This window comes from Tenrec ecaudatus, chromosome 7 (genome assembly GCF_050624435.1).
Source record: "Tenrec ecaudatus isolate mTenEca1 chromosome 7, mTenEca1.hap1, whole genome shotgun sequence".
Classification (NCBI taxonomy): domain Eukaryota; kingdom Metazoa; phylum Chordata; class Mammalia; order Afrosoricida; family Tenrecidae; genus Tenrec; species Tenrec ecaudatus.
Window position 1 is genome coordinate 55937644 of NC_134536.1, and position 19776 is coordinate 55957419.

The window sequence follows — 19776 nt, forward strand, 5'->3', positions numbered from 1 at the left end:
TATGTGATGGAGGTGGTGATGTTTACACCGAAAATGTAGCAGTCGAGCTTGCAAGGTCAAGGGAGAAGCAGGGCAGTGGTGGGCAATCCTGGCCCCAAATGAAAAGACCCACAAGACTGGAGTTGGTGGTTGGAACGTGAATGTCTGGAGAGAGTGGGAAGAAAGCGAGGGCTCTTTGTCAAATGGAGCTGTTCTCAGTCGTGAGCTCTTTAAAATCACTTTACACGTACTCCAAAGGAAATGTGACCCTAATCCAGGTCAATAGCTAATAGACCCACATTACATCAACTCTATACATCAACGGCTCTCGGTGCTGGCAGGGATTTGGCTCCATGCAGGGATTGCTTTGTCAAACCGTTTACTTCCACAGTTCAGAAAGTCTAAGTCCCTGCAGGTGGGAGGGGCTCAGGTGGGGCATCTACTGGGCTTCTTCAGCCCAGAGAGAACTGAAAACCACCAAGCTGTAAGTGGAATTTCATTCCATCATCAAAATAAAATTAATCAAAAATCGTCACCAAGGTACAGAGTACTGCATCCATTTTGGAGAGCATCTTGTAATCCCTGCCGGCAATCAACCATAACTGTGGGGTTCACGTGTTTAGAGCAGTGGTTCTCAACCTGTGGTTCACGACCCCTTTGTGGGTCAAATGACCATTTCACATGGGTCCCCCGATTCATAACAGTAGCAAAATTACAGTTATGAAGTAGTATTGAAAATAATTTTATGGTTGGGGGCTCACCACAACATGAGGAACTGTATTAAAGGGTCGCAGCATTATGAAGGTTGAGAACCACCGGCTTAGAGCCAATCCTGACACACAGTAAGATCCTTACAAGTCTTGCTACTATTAAAGTGCTTTGCTGCTAACAAAAGGTCACAGGTTGTTGTTGAACCAGAGGTGCTGCTGAAGAGAGGTCTGGAGATCTACTTCTAATAGAAAACTCTACAAAGTACAGTACTACACTGGCACCATGATGTCACAGGTTCGAATCCTCTCCATGGCACCTAGTGGTGTTGATGGACAGCAGCCAGCCTCCACTTGCTCAGCATAAATCTTAACTGCACTTACCCTCTCCCAGTCTCACACTCACAATACTGCACACATGACAGTCCCTGCCGACAAGAGCCCTGTGGGTTGTTTGTAGCCCACAAATCATGTTTTTGCCCCATTTAAAGTTGCCAAGTAGTACAGAAATGCTCATTTCAGATGAAAGACAAAGGTGTTGTTACATGTGTGTTCAAGTAATTGTCATACATTATTTGGAATATGTTGTTGTAGCTAAGGACTGTCGTCTGTTCCTGCTTACAGTAGCCCTCTGTACAACAGAAGGACACATGGCCATCTTCCAAATGATGGGAAGGTAGAATATACTTATACTAAACATGAAAATGATTTACAGTTACATGGGCATCTTGCTTTTTTCTTTGATAGTGCCAGAATCACTATAATCCTAGTTTGAAAATGAGCTAACATGTAGGCATAGAAAGACTTCACAGACAAGTTCAGATGTCTGACCTGTCTTTAAAACACCCGACCTGCCCCAACTGAGCCCCTCTATCCTCCTGGCAACTTTTGGCAGGAGCAGAGTTTCAGCAAGGGCTCACAGTTTCTTGGCTGCCACATATCTGGTACCCCACGATAAGCTGGCATTTAATTTAAGTGGTTAGCACCACAGATTCTGAATCTGCAGCCCCCCAAAAATACGGGCTTCATCATCTTCCGCAGGAGGGCACTCCCCAGGGGCGGTGACACACGCAGTGTCCTGTGTCAAGATATTGATGTGAGTGGGGCACGCAGCGCCATGATGCTGCCTCTACAGACATCTCCAGAACCTTTTCCTGCTGCGCCCCACCTTCCACTCAGCAACTCCACAGTTGGTGGGGCCGACTCATACCTCTAAGCTCTTGTTGTTGGTATAGGCCCTCTCTCGGAAGACCCTTTTCCACCTTCTCACCTGCAACATCAGCCCTCTTTTGGGACCCAGCTCAAGGGGCCCGATGCCAAACCTGTCTTCTGTGCTTTATGCTACTTGACAGGAAAAACCCAATAGCCACTTTGTTGGGTGACCCTGGGTAACCTCTCTGTGCCTCAGTTTCCCCCCCAACTCTAAATGGAACTTGTGATGAGAGTAACACCTGTGAGGAAGGAGCTAAGTTGGGTCCCCAGAGTTGACGTCCTCATCGGTATTATTACCTTCACACAATTTTGAGTCTATCCCACCGGAATTCTGAGAACGTCTCACGAACAGATTTGAGACGATGACCACGAATGACAGAAGACCCGGTGAGCTGTGGGGAGACATCCAGAGTAGCATACACAAGGGAAACGAAATGTTATTAAAAAGACAGGAAAAAGGAAAAGATTACAGTGGGTGTCAAAGAGACTCTGAAACGTGTTCTTAATCATAGAGTAGAAAAGGCAAATGGAAGAGATTATGAAATAAAAGAGCTGAACAAAAAATTTCAAAGGGTCAGCAGAGAAAGTAAAATATTATAAAGAAATCTGCAAAGACTTAGAGTTGGAAAACCAAAGAAGAAAAACATACTCAACATATCTGAAACTGAAAGAATTAAACAAAATTCAAGCCTTACGTTGCAATATTGAAAGATTCTATGGAAAAAATATTGAATGATACAGAAAGCATCAAAAGAAAGAATACAGAGACCCACTGTATAAAAAAAAAACTAGTTGGCATTCAGTCATTTCAAGAGTCAGTATATAGTCAAAAACAAATAAATGGTACCGAAAGAACTTCAAGCTGCACTGAAAGCATTGCCCCAAAATAAAGTGCCAGGAATTGATGGATATGTTCCACTAAGCTCATGAATACTTTAAGCCAGGAAATCTGAAGGACAGCCAAGGGATTGGAAGGCATCTGTGTTTGTACCCATTGCAAAGAAAGGTGACTCAACAGAACGCTCGAATTACAATACAGTGTTATTATATCGCATGTAAGTAAAATGTGGCTGAAGATCAACCAACAGTGTTGCAGCACTACACTGACAGGGAACTGCCAGAGGTTTAGGCTGCATTTGGAACAGGATTTGAAACAAGAGATACCATTGCCGATGTCAAATGGATCTTGGCAAAATGCAGGGAATTCACGAAATATATATTCTTGTGTTTAATTGACGATGCGAAGGACTACAACCGTGTGGATCATAACTACGAATAGCATTGAGAAGAATGGGAATTGATGAATATTCCACTGTGTTCACGCTGACCTTGAACATGGATCTAGAGGCGGTGTGTGAACAGAATGAGCGTATGCTACAAGCTTAATTAACATCAGGAAAGGTGTGCACTGGGGTTGCATCCACAATCTATATGGTGAGCAATCATCGGAGAAACTGGATCATCTGAAGCAGCATGTGGCATCAGGAGTAGAGGAAGAGAGGAAGGCTTACTAAAAAGCTGTGATAGTAGATGCACAACTTTGCTTCCTTAAAGTGAGGAGGACTGAAAACAGTTCCTGATGAAACTCAAGGACTGCGGCCTTGAATGTGCTTTGCAATGCAATGTCAAGAAGGCCCAAAGCCACAAAACTGGACCAGCTGGTGCACTGTGATAAAGAGAGAAAAGGTTTAAGTTGTCACAGATTCTGTCTCGCTTGGAGCCACAATCTATGTTCATGGAACCAGCAGTCAAGAGATCGAATGACACATTGCATTGGATAAATGCCGAGTAAGACCTCTTTAAATTGTTGAAGAACTGGGATATGATTTTTTTGGCGCCAGTGAAGAATGTTGAAAGAACTGTGAACTGCCAAAAGAACATCCAAATCTCTCTCGGACAAAATGCAGCCAGAATGCTCCGTAGAGTCAAGGATGGGGAGACTTTATCTTATTAAATTTGGACGTGTTATGGGGAAAGACTGGTCTCTGGAGAAGGAAATCATACTTGGTAAAGATGTGAACCTTTGACAAGATGGATTCTCATAATGGCCGCCACAATGGGCTCAAACAGCAGAACAATTGAGAGGATCGTGCAGGCGCAGGGGTGCTATGAGTCACACCCTGTGTGACCAGTGCTTCAAACAACCCTCCCAGGGTGAGATGAGTGGACAGATGTAGAGTGCTTGGATGTAGCCATGGCTGCTGGCTGCTGTCTAGCTGACTGACTCAGTGAGACATATGTACACAGAACACTGTTGCTCAGTCTGGCACCATCTCTGCGATGGTTGGCAGGTGAGGGTGCACTGCTCTGGCCATCCCAGCTCTCTGTACGTTCCCCTTGTTTTCTCTGTCTTAGTAAACATGATGTGGTTTTCCACTGACTGGTGTTTCCTGACGACGTCGCTGCCCTTCTAAGGAGCTTTCCCGCTATATCTGTTCATTCTGCTGACAGTGCACACCATGTCCGGGCTCCCTCACCAACCTCCTCTCTTCCTTCTTCAGTGTCCAGCTTTCCAGGACATGAAGAGTGTGAAAAGACAACGGCTTGGATCAGGCATACACCTTTGCTTTTCAAATCCTGACAGGGGTCTTCCGCAGCAAGTTTCCCTACTGCACCGCACCACTTACCTTCTTAGCTGCCACTCCCAGAGATGCTGATTGCTGATCAATGCAGAGTGAAAGACCCGACCCCGCCCGCCCTTGTTTTCCTTCCTATCAGTCCAGCTGTGCAGGCTGCCCCTCCACCCCGCCCCAACATGCAAGAGTGTGGTCTTTGACCTTCATCAGGAAATGCTTCCAGTCAGGATGTGTCATCTGATATCACAGGTTAATGAGTCTTCCTCCAATTCTGCTGGCACACTCTTCTTCAGCTCATCCAGGTTCTTGTATTATTGGTTCAGCCGTCAGACTAAAGTAGAGGTTACAATACAGCTACATGTGTCTCATCTGTCAGTTCATCACACTGTGGTGGCTTGCATGTTGCTATGGTGATGGAAGCTACATCACCAGAACATCAAATACCAGCAGGGCCACCATTGTGCAGAGTCCTCAACAGAGCTCCCAGATTAGGACAGATGAGGAAGAAAGGCCTGGTGACTCTCTAAAATCACCCAGTAAAAATCTTATGGATAACAACAGAACAATCAGTTATTATACTGCTTATTATTTATTAATCAACCAAAACCCATTGCCATTGAGTCAGTTCTAATGGAAAACAACCCTGTAAGCCAGAGAACAGTTGTCCTATAGGGTTTCCAAGGCTGCAAGCAGTCAGCCACATAGTTCTCCATTAGGGGCGGTGAAGATTGTGAGCTTAAACCATCAGTTAGTGGCTGAGTGCTTTAACCTCGGTGCCACCAGAGACCCTTATTTCTCCTGCCACAATTATTTATTGGACCTATTAGATGTTGAGCACAATATACCTAACAGCCAATACACTCACATATACTGATATCACAGAGCCATCCCTTTAGGGGAATAGTCTAACAAATAAACAGGTTATTAATATACATGCCATAGATACTGATAGCAAACAGGTAAACAGGAAGTTCTAATGCTGTGGGAGCCAAGCATTTAATAGAAACCTTCGGTGGAGGAGGAAAACTCGGGAATCAGGGAATGCTTTCTAAAGGGAACAGTAAAATAAAATGAGATTTGGCAGAATGAGGTGATGAGGGAGGAGCTCCAGTCACAAGGAAGAGTGAGCAGCAAGGCCCCCTGGGACAACTGGGCCCCACAGGGGACTGAAACTCCCTCTTCCCGTGTCGCCCTCATTAGTTGAAGCTTGAAGGCCTGCAATTGCTACCTTCTTCTGGCCTGGTGCTGGAGACACCACTGATGCTTAATAAAGCATTTCTGAACCAAAGGCTACCACAAACTCCTGCTGTCAATGTTTTCAACGTTTAAACACCGCCTACATTCAAGACAGTCAAGGACCTTCCTCCTCAAATATCTTATATTCTGAAATTTGATGCCTACAGAGATGTACAAAATCGGCTCCAACAGGACAGTGGTTTAGCAATATTCCCTCAAAGGTTAGTGGAGCAGAGAGGCACCGCAGTGGGGAGAGGAGGGGGCGGTGATGGCACAGGGGGAGGGAATATGATTCGCAGGTCTAAGGGAAGGAGGGTTGGAAATGAAAGAAAAGTTTCTGCAGCAATCAGCATTTCTGGGTGAAGCCATATTTATAGTGGCAAAGCAGAGAAGCACAAGAATAGAAAAAATAAAATAAATAGGAAAACTTTTATTTTCTTCCTTTTTAGTATCTGTGCACAGAAAATATATGCAATTATAAGGCCAATCCTATTTTGACTTTTGATCAATGCATGAACTTATTTGGGTCTGACAAATATATTCCTCGGTGCCTAAGCACTGTCCCATAAGTAGTAAGACTTCAAAGTGACTTGGATGATGATCATAGAAGCACATATACTGGGTACTACTTTTGGTAACTGGTAGCACTGTGGGTTAGGCTTTGGGCACTAACCATTTCAAAAGGTAACATATGACCAAGAATCAATGATGTTGGAGGAAGAAATTCAAGCTGCACTGAAAGCATTAGCCAAAAACAAGGCTCCAGGAATTGATGGAAAACCCACTGAAACATTTCACCAAGCTGGGCAAGGACTAGACGCACTCACTTGTCTCTGCCAGGAAATTTGGAAGACAGATTCTTGGCTAACTGACTAGATGAGATTCATATTTGTGCCCATTTTTGAAATGTTCAAATGATAGAACAGTATCATTAATGTCACATGCAAGTAAAATTTCCCTAAGCATCATCCAACAACAGTTGCAGCTCTCCATTGACAGGGAGCTGCCAGAGGTTCAGGCCTGATTCAGAAGAGGATGTGGAACCAGGGATATCTCTTTTGACTTCGCATGGATCTTAGCTGAAAACAGAAAATACCAGAAAGATGTTTATGTTACACTGACTATGCTCAGGCATTTGTGTGAACCCTAACAAACTATGGATAGCCTTCAGAAGAATGAGAATCCCCGAACACTAGATCATGCTTATGTGGAACCTGTACATGGATCAAGAGGCACTTGTGTGGAATATCGCATGGTTTAAAATCAGGATAGGTGTGTGTGTGTTAGGGTTGCATCCCCTCATCATACTTATTTAATCTGTATGCTGAGCAAATAATCAGAGAAGCTGGCTTATATGAAGAAGAATATGGCAACAGGAATGGAGGAAGGTTTATTAATCATCTGTCATATGCAGATGACAGTACTTGGCTTGCTAAAAGTGAGGAACTTGAAACACTTGCTGATGAAGATCAAGGATTGCAGTCTTCAGTATGGATTACAACTCAATGTAAAGAACACCAAAATCCTCACAACCAGACCAGGTTACGGTACATTGTGATAAACAGAGAAAAGATTGAGGTTGTCAAGAATTTTTTGATGCTTAGTTAGATCCACAATCAATGCTCATGGAAGCAGTAAACAAGATCAAAAGAAGAGTTGTATTAGGTCAATCTGCTGCACAACCTCTTTAAAGTCTTGAAAAGCAAGAATGAGGCTCAGGTGTGTCTTACCCAAGTCATGGTATTTTTCAATCGCTTCATATGCATTTGAAAGTTGGACATGGAAAAAGGAAGATTGAAGAAGAATGGGTGCATTTTGAATTGTGTGCTGGCAAAGAGTATTGAGAAGTACCATGGATTGCCAGAAGAACCAAGTTCCTCCCGAAAGAAATACAGCCAGAATGCTCCTTAGAAGCAAGGAAGGGGATACTTTATCTCACATACTTCGGACATGATGTCAGGAGAGAGCAGTCTCTGGAGAAGACCCCATGCTTGGTAAGGTAGAAGGGCAGAGAAAAAGAGGCCTTCCCCAAGATGCACTGAAGCAATGGCTGTCTGGATGCGCTCAAACATCAGAACAATTGTGAGGATGACACCAGACTGACGGGTGTCTCCTTCTGCTGTGCACAGGAGGCTGTGAGCTGGAAAGGACTCAGCAGCACCTAACAGCAGACCAGGCAGCTACTCCCCATTTAATCTTGGACTCAACTTTTTGAGATAAAAATCCAATTACTGGCCCCAATCTACACATGAGGAAACTGAAAACAGAAACTAGCTGAGTAACTTGCACGAGGCGACAGAGTTAGCAACACAGGAGCTGGTCTCCTAGAACAAACGGTGGAACAGCATATGAACTGGGAACCCAACAGGACCGAGCAGAACTTTCCCTTCGAGTTGCCGCAGCTGGAATGCGTCTGGAGGCAGAATGCCACACCTTTTTCCTGTGAAGCAGCTGGGGGTTTCCCATCAGTAACCTTTGGGTTAGCAACCCAGTGCTTAACCACCGATCCACCAGGCCTCCTAATTAGAGAATCCAAGTCACTGATCGTATGCTCTGGTGATGTGGTTATGCGTTGGGCTGCAATCTGCATGGACTGCAGTTTGAAACCAGGAGCAGCTCTTCAGGAGAAAGACTGGGTTTTCTACTCTGTAAACAGTCACAGTGTGTGGGTCCCACTGAGTCAGCAATGACTCCATGGCTGTGTTTTGTTTTTGTTTTTCTTTATTATATTCTACCCTTCAGCCTCAGTCCAAGGAAGGGTTCCAGGATGGTCTTATCTTCACAGGCAGTCCTGTGTAGGAATTTATTCAAAGTGCATAGCTAGCCTGGAAACTTAGTAGCTGCATAATCAATGCCTATTTTCTTCTCTGGGCAAGAGGCACAATGAGGAGATCTTAATAGGGGAGGGAGCCAGTGTTTCTTCCATAAACTACACCAACTTTTCTGGTTGCAGTGTTTTAAGAACGATAAGCAGGGACTTACAGGTGCAAAGGGGACAAGGCAACCAAGTTAAGCACGCGGTCATCGCTGGGTGGCTGACTAGGCTGGTGCCTCCGTTGACTTGTAGAGAAGTTGCAAGACAAGAGCTCTGGAAATGACACCTCCACTACCTACCCCCCACCCCACCCCACCCCACCTCGCCGTCCTTGCCTTAGACCTTGATTTCTCAGCCCGATTTTTGTGTCCTTGTTTCTTCCTCACTCAAGGATAAGGATTTGGATTGAAAAACTGGATCAAATAAACAGCTCCTCCCACCGGGGGTGCAAACTTGGCCCAGGCTCCCAGGGGGTGGAAGTTTTGCGGAAGGCCTTGTCGCTGTCGCCCGGGCTGCAGCGCTGGGTTTCTGGCAGGTCTTAGCGACGCCAGTCTCGGTCTTGGGGTCCAAGTCCTCTCTCCCAGGCCGTGCTGCCGGGACCGGAGCGGACTGTGGGAGATACGACCGGCAGGGCGGGGTAGGCCTGGTGGAGACCTTGACTCTGGCTTCCCAGCTCTCGAGCGCCGCCCGGGGGCCGCCCTTCTCACGCCCCCATTGGCCGGCCTGCCCTTGGGCCTGGCCCGCGGACTTCAGCCCTAGAGCCTACTGCCTGCACTTTCCTGCCCAGTCTCCCCGCAGATAAGGAGGGCATGCTGTTTCCAGGGTGGATCCCACTCCTGAAGAAATTGGGCAAACCTAAGACACGCTTGGCACCTAACTCTTGTCATGGGTAGTCACCAAAGAAACTGGAGCTGCCTCTTCCAGGTGGAACAGAAACCTGGAATCTGTAAGATTAGGCGTTAATAAGGCGGAGCTGACAGGGGGGAAAATGTTATCAACCCAGTCAGCCTAGAATTTGAGCACTCGTTTTTTCCCTGTAATCTCTGACCCTAGATCGAATAAAAATGCCCTATCACATCGTGTTCTAAGTAGTCAGTCAAGTGAAAGGCATACCTTTTACCATTTCACTTTTAATGCTAACTTTTCATTAGACATTGTGAAGAAAACTTTTGGAAAATGGCCCCTGTTAAAGAAACCAGAATGGTGGTGTTTTTTGTTACTCCTATTTTTAAAAATCACAGTGCAGATTTTTTCCCCCTATGAAGCGACATTTTAAAACCCCAACGAACATACTAAAGAAGGGAAAATGTTACGATTTTAAGCTTTATGGAGACCAAAAATATTTGAATGACCGTTTCTTCTATTTGCTCAAATATTGTACATAGCTGGTATAATTTTAGATGCTTACATGGAGAGGAAATTCATTTCGGACACTTAGGGTCTTAGGACATGTAAATCGCTCCTAGAAGGCCTAGGACTTGGAAGGCATTGCCATACAGCTCCCTATTTAAAGGAGAAAAGACACAAGTACTTTGTACTGCTTCTGCTTTTGATGGAAAGAATAAGTTGTCCAATGGAAGAAATCAATAGCCATGACATAATGAAAATGTAATTGATTGAGAATTACAGTTAACCCTTACAGGTACTATCCCTTTTGAGATTAGTAGCCTAATCAAGGGATTCATTTAGTGCAATAAAAAGTTCAATTGACTATGACACTTATTATCCCTAGTGGACCTATTTGAACGAATTGCTAACTTGTTCTATTATAATCCTTAAAAGCCCCAAACAAATCTCTCTGGAATAAGAACAGAAAGAATCCGCAAGCAGAACTGGATTGTTCACTGACTAGAGCCCAACAACCAAGTCTTCAACGTTTATGAACCGGGAAGAAAAGGTAGATTACGTTGGGAACTCAGAAACCAAACTTGCTGTCATCTACTCAATTCTGACTCATAGTGACCTTGTAGAGCAGAGTAGAACGGCACCTGTGTATCTCTGAGGCTATACATTTTTACTGGAACAGGAAGTTTCAGCTTTCTCTGTAGACAGGCCAGAACCAATACTACCAGGTCGTTAAAAACTCAAAAACTCACTATCACTAGTAGATTCTGGCTCCTATGACCCTATATGGCTGGTTAGAACTGCCGTTGTGGGTAGGAGTAGAAAGCCTCATCTTTCTCCCTCCCGCAGGCTGGTGGTTTCAAACTGCCGACCTTGCAGTTAGCAGTCCAATGTGCAACCACGACACCAGCAGGGCTGCTTATAGATCACCTCTAGTTATGTTAAAGTACATTCATTGCCAGAGTGAAGAATATAAAAAATTGTTTTGTTTAATGATTTAGCAAAAACTATAAGGAGTTCTAATGATACAACTAAAAGGTGGATAGTGTGAACCCATAAGACTTGGTGATCTGCTTGGTAAACCTGACAGCTTTGGAAACTCTATGGGACAGTTCTACTCTATTCTTACCAGTCACCATCTGTTAGAATAGGCTCAGTGGCAATAGGGTTAGCAAAAACTGCCTCTCACAGAATTCCTGAAGTGTGCTGGAATGTTGTCAGAGTGGACTTACTTCTTGCTGTAGGGTGCCTATGACTTGGAATTGACCCAAAGGTGATATGTTTTAAGGGGACTTTGGAACTCTCTTAAAGAAAGAAAATGATCTTAGCCCAATCTGTAACTGGGTGTCTCTGAAACGGGGCAACAGATTTGGACATAGTCCTCAACAGTTGTATCTACTTGCTGCATAACACCTGTTATATTTCTCATGTTGCCTCCACTCAAAGAAGCCCTATGCTAGCAAGCCCACCCATTCTTATTTACCTACGGAATAACTTGAGGATCAGCTAATTTACATTTTAGGCTCCAAAAAGAACTTACTAAATGATCTCTTATAGATTGTTAATATTGTATTTTAACATCTGCACTGTTATTTACCAAATTGCTTTTTGGGAGAGAGCAGCGGGAATGTCTTGTCTATTTTTAATGAGCTTAAACAAGCTCTTCTTTTTTTTCCCACTGTGACTTATCTTTATTATTATTATTTTTAATCATTTTATTGGGTTCTTGAGGAGCTTCTGTCACAATCCATACATACTTCCATTGTGTCAAGCACATTTTTACATTGGTTGCCATCATCATTTTCAAAATATTTTCTTTCTATTTGAGCCCTTGGTATCAGTTCCTCAATTTTTTTCCTCTCATGAACCCTTGATAATTTATAAATGATTATCATTTTTCATGTCTTACACTAACCGATGTCTCCCTTCACTCGCTTTTGTGTTGACTGCTGCCTTGGGATGGGGTTATATATAGATCATTGTGATCAGTTCCCCTCACTTCTCCCACCTTCCCCTTCCCCTCCTGGTATCACTACTCTCATCATTGGTCCTGAGGGTTTTTTAAAATGGTTTATTAGGGGCTCATACAATTTTTATCATAACCCATACATAAATCAATTGTGTAAAGCACATGTGTACATTCATTGCATCATCATTTTCAAAACATTTGCTCTCCACTTAAGTCCTTGGCATCATCCTCTTTTTTTCCCCTCCCTTCCCGCTCCCCCCTCCTTCATGAGTCCTTGATAGTTTATAAATTATTATTTTGTCATATCTTGCCCTGTCCGATGTCTCCCTTCACCCCATTTTCTGTTGTCCGTCCCCCAGGGACCAGGTCACATGTAGATTCCTGTAATTGGTTCCCTCTTTCCAAGCCACTCTCCCTCTACCCTCCCAATATCACCACTCACACCCCTGGTCCTGAAGGTATCATCTGCCCTGGATTCCCTGTGTTTCCAGTTCCTATCTGTACCAGTGTACATACTTGCAAGGTAGAATTTGGATCATGATGGGGGGGGTAGGTGGGGGGAGGAAGCATTGAGGAACTAGAGGAAAGTTGTATTTTTCATCAGTGCTATATCACAACTTAACTTACTTAACTCCTCCTTTAGACTCTTCTGCAAGGAGATTTCCATTGGCCAACAAATGGATTCCCAGTGTTTCCAGCTCTTAGCTATACCTGTGTACATGATCTGCTCTAGCTGGATTTGTAAGGTAGAATTGGGGTCATGATAGTGGGGTGGTGGTAGAGGAAGCATTAAAGAACTAGAAGAAAGTTGTATGTTTCATCGGTGCTATACTGCACCCTGACTGGCTCATCTCTTCCTTGTGACTTTTCTGTAAGGGGATGTCCAATTGTCTACAGATTGGCTTTAGGTCTCCACTCTGCACTCCCCGTCATTCACATTGATATTTTTTGTTCTGGGTCTTTGATGCCTGATACTTGATCCTATAGACACCTCCTGATCACACAGGGTGGTGTGCTTCTTCAATGTGGACTTTGTTGCTTCTCAGCTAGATGGCCACTTGTTTATCTTCAGGCCTTTAAGATCCCAGATGCTATATCTTTCAATAGCTGGGCACCATCAGCTTTCTTTGCCACATTTGCTTATGCACCCATTTTGTCTTCATCAATTGTGTCAGGAAGCTGAGCATCACAGAATGCCAGGTTATTAGAACAAAGTGTTATTGCAATGAGGAAATAATTTAGTAGAGGCCCTATGTCCCTTGGCTACCTTAATACTAAATCTATAAAAAATATGCACATAGATCTATTTCCTATTGTTATATATAAATACATTTACATATATACATGCCTGTATTTAGACCTCTATAAATGCCCATTTGCCTCCTAGTTCTTTCCTCTATTTCATTTTACTCTCCTCTTGTCCCACTGTCATGTTTGGCCTTCATTTGAGTTTCAATAATTCTCTCGGTTACAATGCCCTGGATCAAGCCCTACCAGGCATCCTAAGGCCCCCTCGCCATTATTTCAGACCACTTGTTGTTCCCTTGTCCCTAGGTTTAAACAAGCTCTTCTAAACACTTTAATTTTTATTGTTGTTAGGTGCCATTGAGTCAGTTCCAACCCATATTGACCTATGTCCAACAGAACAACACATTCCACAGCCCTGCGCCATTCCTACAGCGATTGTGTTTGAGCCCACTGCTGCAGCCTCTGTGTCAAGCTGTCCTTTGAAGGCCGTCCTCCTTTTCTCCAACCCTCTGCTAAGCATGATATCCTTTTCCAAGGATTGATTTCTCCTAATAACATGATCAAAGTGCATGAGACGAAGTCTCACCAACCTTGCTTCTGAAGAGCATTCTTGTACTTCTTTCAAGATAGATCCATCGGTTCTCCAGGGAGTCCACCTTACTTTCAATGTTCTTTGCCAACAGCACAGTTCAAATCCATCAGTTCATCTGCAATGTTCCCTAGCTGCTGTCGAGCTTTCATGTGCATAGGAAGTAATTACAATGAGAAGGGCCTAGGTTAGGTTCCCCTTAGTTCCTCAAAGTGACATTCATTAAAGAGGACACTCCCTTCCAAAGTGATCGTCGCTTTGAACAGGCCTTGTGCAGCAGATTGGAGCCCTAGTGGTGTAGTGTGTAAAGCAGTGACTGCGAACTCCAAGGTCTGTAGCTCGAAACCAACAGGCTTTCTGCTTTTGTAAAGATTCAGTCTTGGAAGCCCAAAGGAATATTTTCATCCTGTCCTATAGAGTCACTATCTGTCAGAATTGACGTGACGTTAGTGAAGCTTTTGCTCGTTCGTTTGTTTTAGTGCAGCAACGTATCCTTTGGTTTCTTGAACTGCTGCCTCCATGAGTACTGATTTATGCACTAAGCAAAACAAAATCCTTTACAACGTCAATCTTTGCTTCGTTTATCGCAATACTGTCTCTTGGTTTAGTTGCGAAGATATTGGTTTTCCTACATGGAATTGCAATCCACATGAAGGCTGCAGCCTTTGAGTTGCAGCAGCAAGTGCTTCAATTAGGCCCTGCAATAATTTCCAAGCTTTTGTGCAACCTAGGCCAATATGCTTAGCAAGATGGGCTATTTAGAAGAAGAGGAAGCCACGGTGGCTGGCATAGTGGGTTACATGTTGAGCTGCTAACCACAAGGCCAGCAGTTCAAAACCACCTACTGTTTCATAGGAGAAAGATAAGTTTCTCTACTCATATAAAAAGTTTCAGTCTCAGAAACCCACAGGGACAATTCTACTCTGTCCTACGTCTCTATGTATTGGAATCAACTCCTTGGCAGTGAGTTTGGATTTTGAGTTTGGGTTACGTCAATATGCACATTTCCTCTGTTATGTATAACCTGTTAAAGAAGGAATGATAAAAAATATTTAGGAATATTGAGACAATGATAAAATACACACATGCCTAAAAATCCATCTCTATGATTAACCTCCGTAAATATCCAGCTCTAGCCAATAAAAGCAATAGCTGACTTGCAATATTGAGCTTTGGCCTGAAGATGGCAGTAGATCTGCATGCAGAATATTTTTTTAATTTGCGTTTTTCAGTAATCGTGTCCTTACTAAAGCAGTTTATTTTCTACCCTCCGTTTTTGCTCTCTTCACCTAAATGAAGCCCATTTAGCAGGTTCACTGTATTTTATGAATGTTTGTCTTTTCATTCTTGACAGTGAGGAGGAGGGATATGGTGTGATGAAGCCAATAGCAAGAAACTTACTAGTAAGATGGCAGTGTTTGATTTGGACACAGAAGCAGCTACTTCAAATACATAGTTGGCATTTCATGAACAGACAGCTAACATATTAAATGACAGAATTGTGCTTCAAAAATACCTCAAATGATAGAGCCATGAATTGAAATTCAATGAGGACAAATCCAAGTTTTGTTCTTAGGTTCAAACAATTAACGTTTAGTGTATGAACTGGAGAATCTCCATTTACCAGCAGTTTAGCTGGCAAAAAAATGGAGGCACATGAAAGGCAAAATGATTTCCAGGTTACACCTTGATCAACAGTCAGTTTTAGATACTTCCCTTGGTTTTTGGCGGTTCTTCTGGGGGGTTGGGGGATTAGGGGGTCTCCATTGTAGAAGAATTCACACATTGTCAAAGGAGAGGTTCTGGTGCCTGATCAATGGGACCCACCCAGGGGGCTCTTTCTGAGTTACACCAGGCAATCTCTATTGGGTTTTCATTGTCCGCTTCTGGCCACACTGACCATGCTTGCTGCACAAACTGGAAACAACTTCTGCTGCAGCACTGTCAGAAAAATGTGAAGTTTCCCAACCTGAAAGGCCATTTAAGGGTTCCCATTCAGTCTCAGCCTCCCTTGGTGCCCAATCTTGAGCTGGTACAAGAACCACAGAAAGGGAAGGCATGTGCTACCGTAGAGGAAGGTAGCGACTTTCTATCGAGATGCGGAGTAAGGTTCGTTCTCAATCTCGTGACTGTTTCATACGACCACAGGACACTCTGCAGTGTTCATTTCTCAGATTCTAAGCTAGTCAGGATCCAGTCCTCCTTCCTCTGTACCCCCAAACTTATTTGGAGGTTTCGGCTGTTTCCTATAAGGAGCTTTGGTGGAGCAGCCTGTGATGTGCTGAGCTCGTAGATGAGAGGAAATGTGAGGATGTTTGCTCCCAGGAAGATTTGCAGCCTTGTAAGCTCGATGGAAAGGAGCCCTGGTGGCATAGCAGGGTTGCTGTGAATCAGCATGGGCTCCATGGCCGGGAAGCTCTGTGGAACAGTTCTGCTCTCTCCTGTAAGGTCGCTATGAATACCCATGGCTTCTTTGATGGCAGCGTGTTTGGGCTGACTCCCGCACAGTACCTCCCACCACTCATCTGTCAGGTTAGGGTACTGCGGTGGTGCTAGAAGCTACTGTTGAAGAAGTGAAAGAATTCCACCAACTTCTTTTTTTTTTTAAATATGGAATGCTTCACGAATTTGCGTGTCATCCTTGCTCAGGGGCCATGCTAATCTTCTCTGTATCGTTCCAATTTTAGTATATGTGCCGCCGAAGCAAGCACTCCACCAACTTCTTCAATCTGCTATTGATTAAACATGCAGTCACATGCATCTATAATTATTGACAATTAGAAAGTGGAAGTTGGAAGGAAAGAAGAAGGGATAGACGTTGGAAAATCTGACCTTGCCTCTCATGTCCCGACCTCAAAACCTGGTATATACTGATGGCTATTGAGTTACAGCCGGTTAATATGGCGCTCCTTACCACGGTTCCTTATATGACAAATTATGGTTCTGGATTTTGTTCTCTTGTGGCAATTGCCCCAGCGTGAAGTGCGTTCTCCAATATGCTGATGGGGTGGGTTTGAGACCTGTCCTTGGTGAAGGGTGTGGGGTCAAGTCAGATCCTCAGTTGAGAGTGTCTTTCAGACCTTTTGTAAAGGGTGTGGACCGAGCCCAATACATCCATTGTTTTCTCATGCAAGCATCGTTGATTGTATGTAGTAGATGGTGTGACCTGGGGCATAAAATGCTGCTCTGACATATGTATATTGCCTCATCTGGAAAGTGGATCTAACACACATTGCCTCATCTGGAAAGTGGATCTAACACACATTGCCTCATCTGGAAAGTGGATCTAACACACATTGCCTCATCTGGAAAGTGGATCTAACACACATTGCCTCATCTGGAAAGCCTGCCCTCTATTTTCCTGACTGAGTTTTGGTAGTGGCAAGAAGTCTTGTGAATATTTTTTGGCTTCTGGCTTTAGACCCTGCATTTGGCTCGCCTCTGCCTGACCCTCCAACATTGTACCGATCCTCACCACCACCACAGAAGACATTCCCTCCAAGTTACATGGGTTTCTGTGGAACGACGTGGCAGTGAATCTCAGAACCAGAGAGGTGAGGGAATATACTCAAGGGAGTCAGGGGTGGGAGGGGACGCAGCAAAGTAGTAGCTTCGAAGAGTTGGACATTGGAGACATTTCCAGTCTCTAACTTCTTGGAGCTAGTATGGTATTAAATTTTGCAAAAGAGATTATTACTACATATACCACATAAAGACATATAAGCTGGAGTGCAAACAGATATGTGTACACTCATAAAAACTATCTAAATGCTCATCAGTGGAAGAAAGGATAAATAAACTTTGGACACACACACACAATGGAATACTGTGCATTGCTAAAGAACGATGATAAAACAACGAAACACCTACCTCCAGGCATGGATGAACATGGAGGACGTTATGCTAAGGAACGTCATTCAATCACAAAAGGACAAATATTATATGAAGCATTGTGAGGAAAGGGGTGGGGGGAACAAGATAAAAGTTTTTCATACCCCAAAATACCCCAACCGAGTTTGATACTTCTCTGGAGTGGGAGGTCATCAGTATCTGACAATTTTTCAAAGCTATGCATAAGGTCGTCAGATGGATTGTGGCTGAAAGCCGAGAAAATGAGAAAGATGTCTGCCTTTGTTTTATTGACTGGGCAAGACATTTGACTGTGTGAATCCTAACAAACTCTGGAGAACCGTGAGAATAATGGAAATTCCAGAACACTTCATTGTGTTCAGGTGGAATTTGTACATGGATTAAGAGGCAGTTTTGCAAACAGAACTAGAGAATCCTGCATGGTTTAAAACCAGGAAAGGTGCTCATTGTACTTAGTTATCTGGATGCTGAGAAAATAATCAGAGAAGCTGGATTATCTGATGAAGAAGAATGAAGCATCAGGATTGGAGGAAGGCTTATGGACAACCTGGGATGCACAGATGACACAACCTAGCTGGTTGAAAGTGAGGAGGACTCGAAGCACTTGTGATGAAGACCAAGGATGGCAGCCTTCAGTGTGGATTGCATTCAGTGTGAAGAAAATTACAATCCTCACAATTAGACCAATAAACACCATCATGATAAACTGAGAAAAGACTGAAGTCAGTGATGTAATCTTGTTTGGATCCACATCATTGATCATTATAGAAGCAGTCAAGAAATCAAACGACATATTACATTGGACAAATCTGCTACACAAGAGCTCTTTGATGTATTGAGGAGCATGCACGCCACTTTGAAAAACAACGTGCACCTGATCCAAGCTATGGTATTTCGATTTCATATTCATTTACAAGTTGGGCATTGAATAAAGGAAACCAGAGAAGAATTCATGCATTCGCAATATGATGCTGGTGAAAAACAGCCAGAAAAACAAGCAAATTTGCCTCGGAAGAAGTGAACAAGAATGTTCTTTAGAAACAAGAATGGAGAGACTTTGCTGCGCATTCTTTGGATGTGTTATCTGGAGAGATAAGGCCCTGAACAAAAGACATTATGCGTAAATACATAGTCAAGCATGTGTGTGTGTTGGGGTGTGGGGGCAGACAACAACAAAAAAGGAAGACCTTTGATGAGATGGAGCCATACAGTTTTACACCAATGGGCTCAAGCACAACAAACATTAGTGGTGGCACAGGGCTAGTGCGTGTTCCTGTCTGTGTGCATAGGGCCCCGCTGCCATCACACCCACTTGAAGGCACCTACCAAAAACAGTTCCCATTCCTAGTGGGGAGGCTTATAAGACTGCTTATTCTGGGTTCTACAAAAATTACTCATTAGCATGTTCTCCCATAGCTGAGTATAACATGGTCAGATAATACTCATTTGATTGTCCAGATGAAATTTGAATGTCCCAAATACTGCATGGGACATATTTACCTTTAAAAAAGAATTAAGTTTATTAGAAAATTTCAAATTTAAATTGGCATCCTGTCATTTTTTTTAAAAACTGAAAATTATATTTAAGACCTATGTTCTGCTGCCATTTTGAAACCAAATTTTTGAAATCCTTCCCTCCCATCTCTTCCCTCTCTTAGAAAGCTCAGAATGTGAAAATCAAATGTGCTTTGGCTTGCCACACTACTTTCTCATAAGAGCTTGAAGCCTTTTCTGTCTAGTATAGAAGACATTCCCTTCAGGGTAGCTTAATAAAACAAACAAACAAATAAACAAACAAACAAAATAACCCCCCAAACCCAGTTGATACTTTTTGAAAGGCAAAGGAAATTAGAAGCAATGAAACCTCAGTTAATATCTTCAGATTATTCAAACCCACTGACATTGAGCCAATTCCAACGCATAATGACATCATAGAGAGCTTTCAAATCATCATGGGACCAGAGAGCTTCATCTTTCTCCCAAGGAATGGATGGTGGGTTTAAACTGCCAACCTTGTGGTTATAGCCCAATGACTCCTCAGCAGTGCCTGACAAATTCTATAGCTAAAGACAAAAAGGCAGCATTGGACTAAGTCCTTTTATCCAGGGTTTCATTTTTCAAGAGGATTATGGGAAGTTTGTGGGGTGATTGTGGAGTTTGATTAGCAGTAAATGATGTAATATGTGAAATGACTGGCATGTCCATACACTTTCCTTTTCTGCTATGATGTC

General features: G+C 43.4%; 1 non-coding gene across 1 annotated transcript; it reads right to left on the bottom strand.

Annotated features, from left to right (window-relative positions):
* Positions 1–16279: 16279 nt before the first annotated feature.
* On the bottom strand, positions 16280–16386 carry LOC142453924 (U6 spliceosomal RNA). Its single transcript, XR_012785479.1, has one exon. It is a non-coding gene; the product is annotated as a U6 spliceosomal RNA (small nuclear RNA).
* Between the last annotated feature and the right edge of the window lie 3390 nt (positions 16387–19776).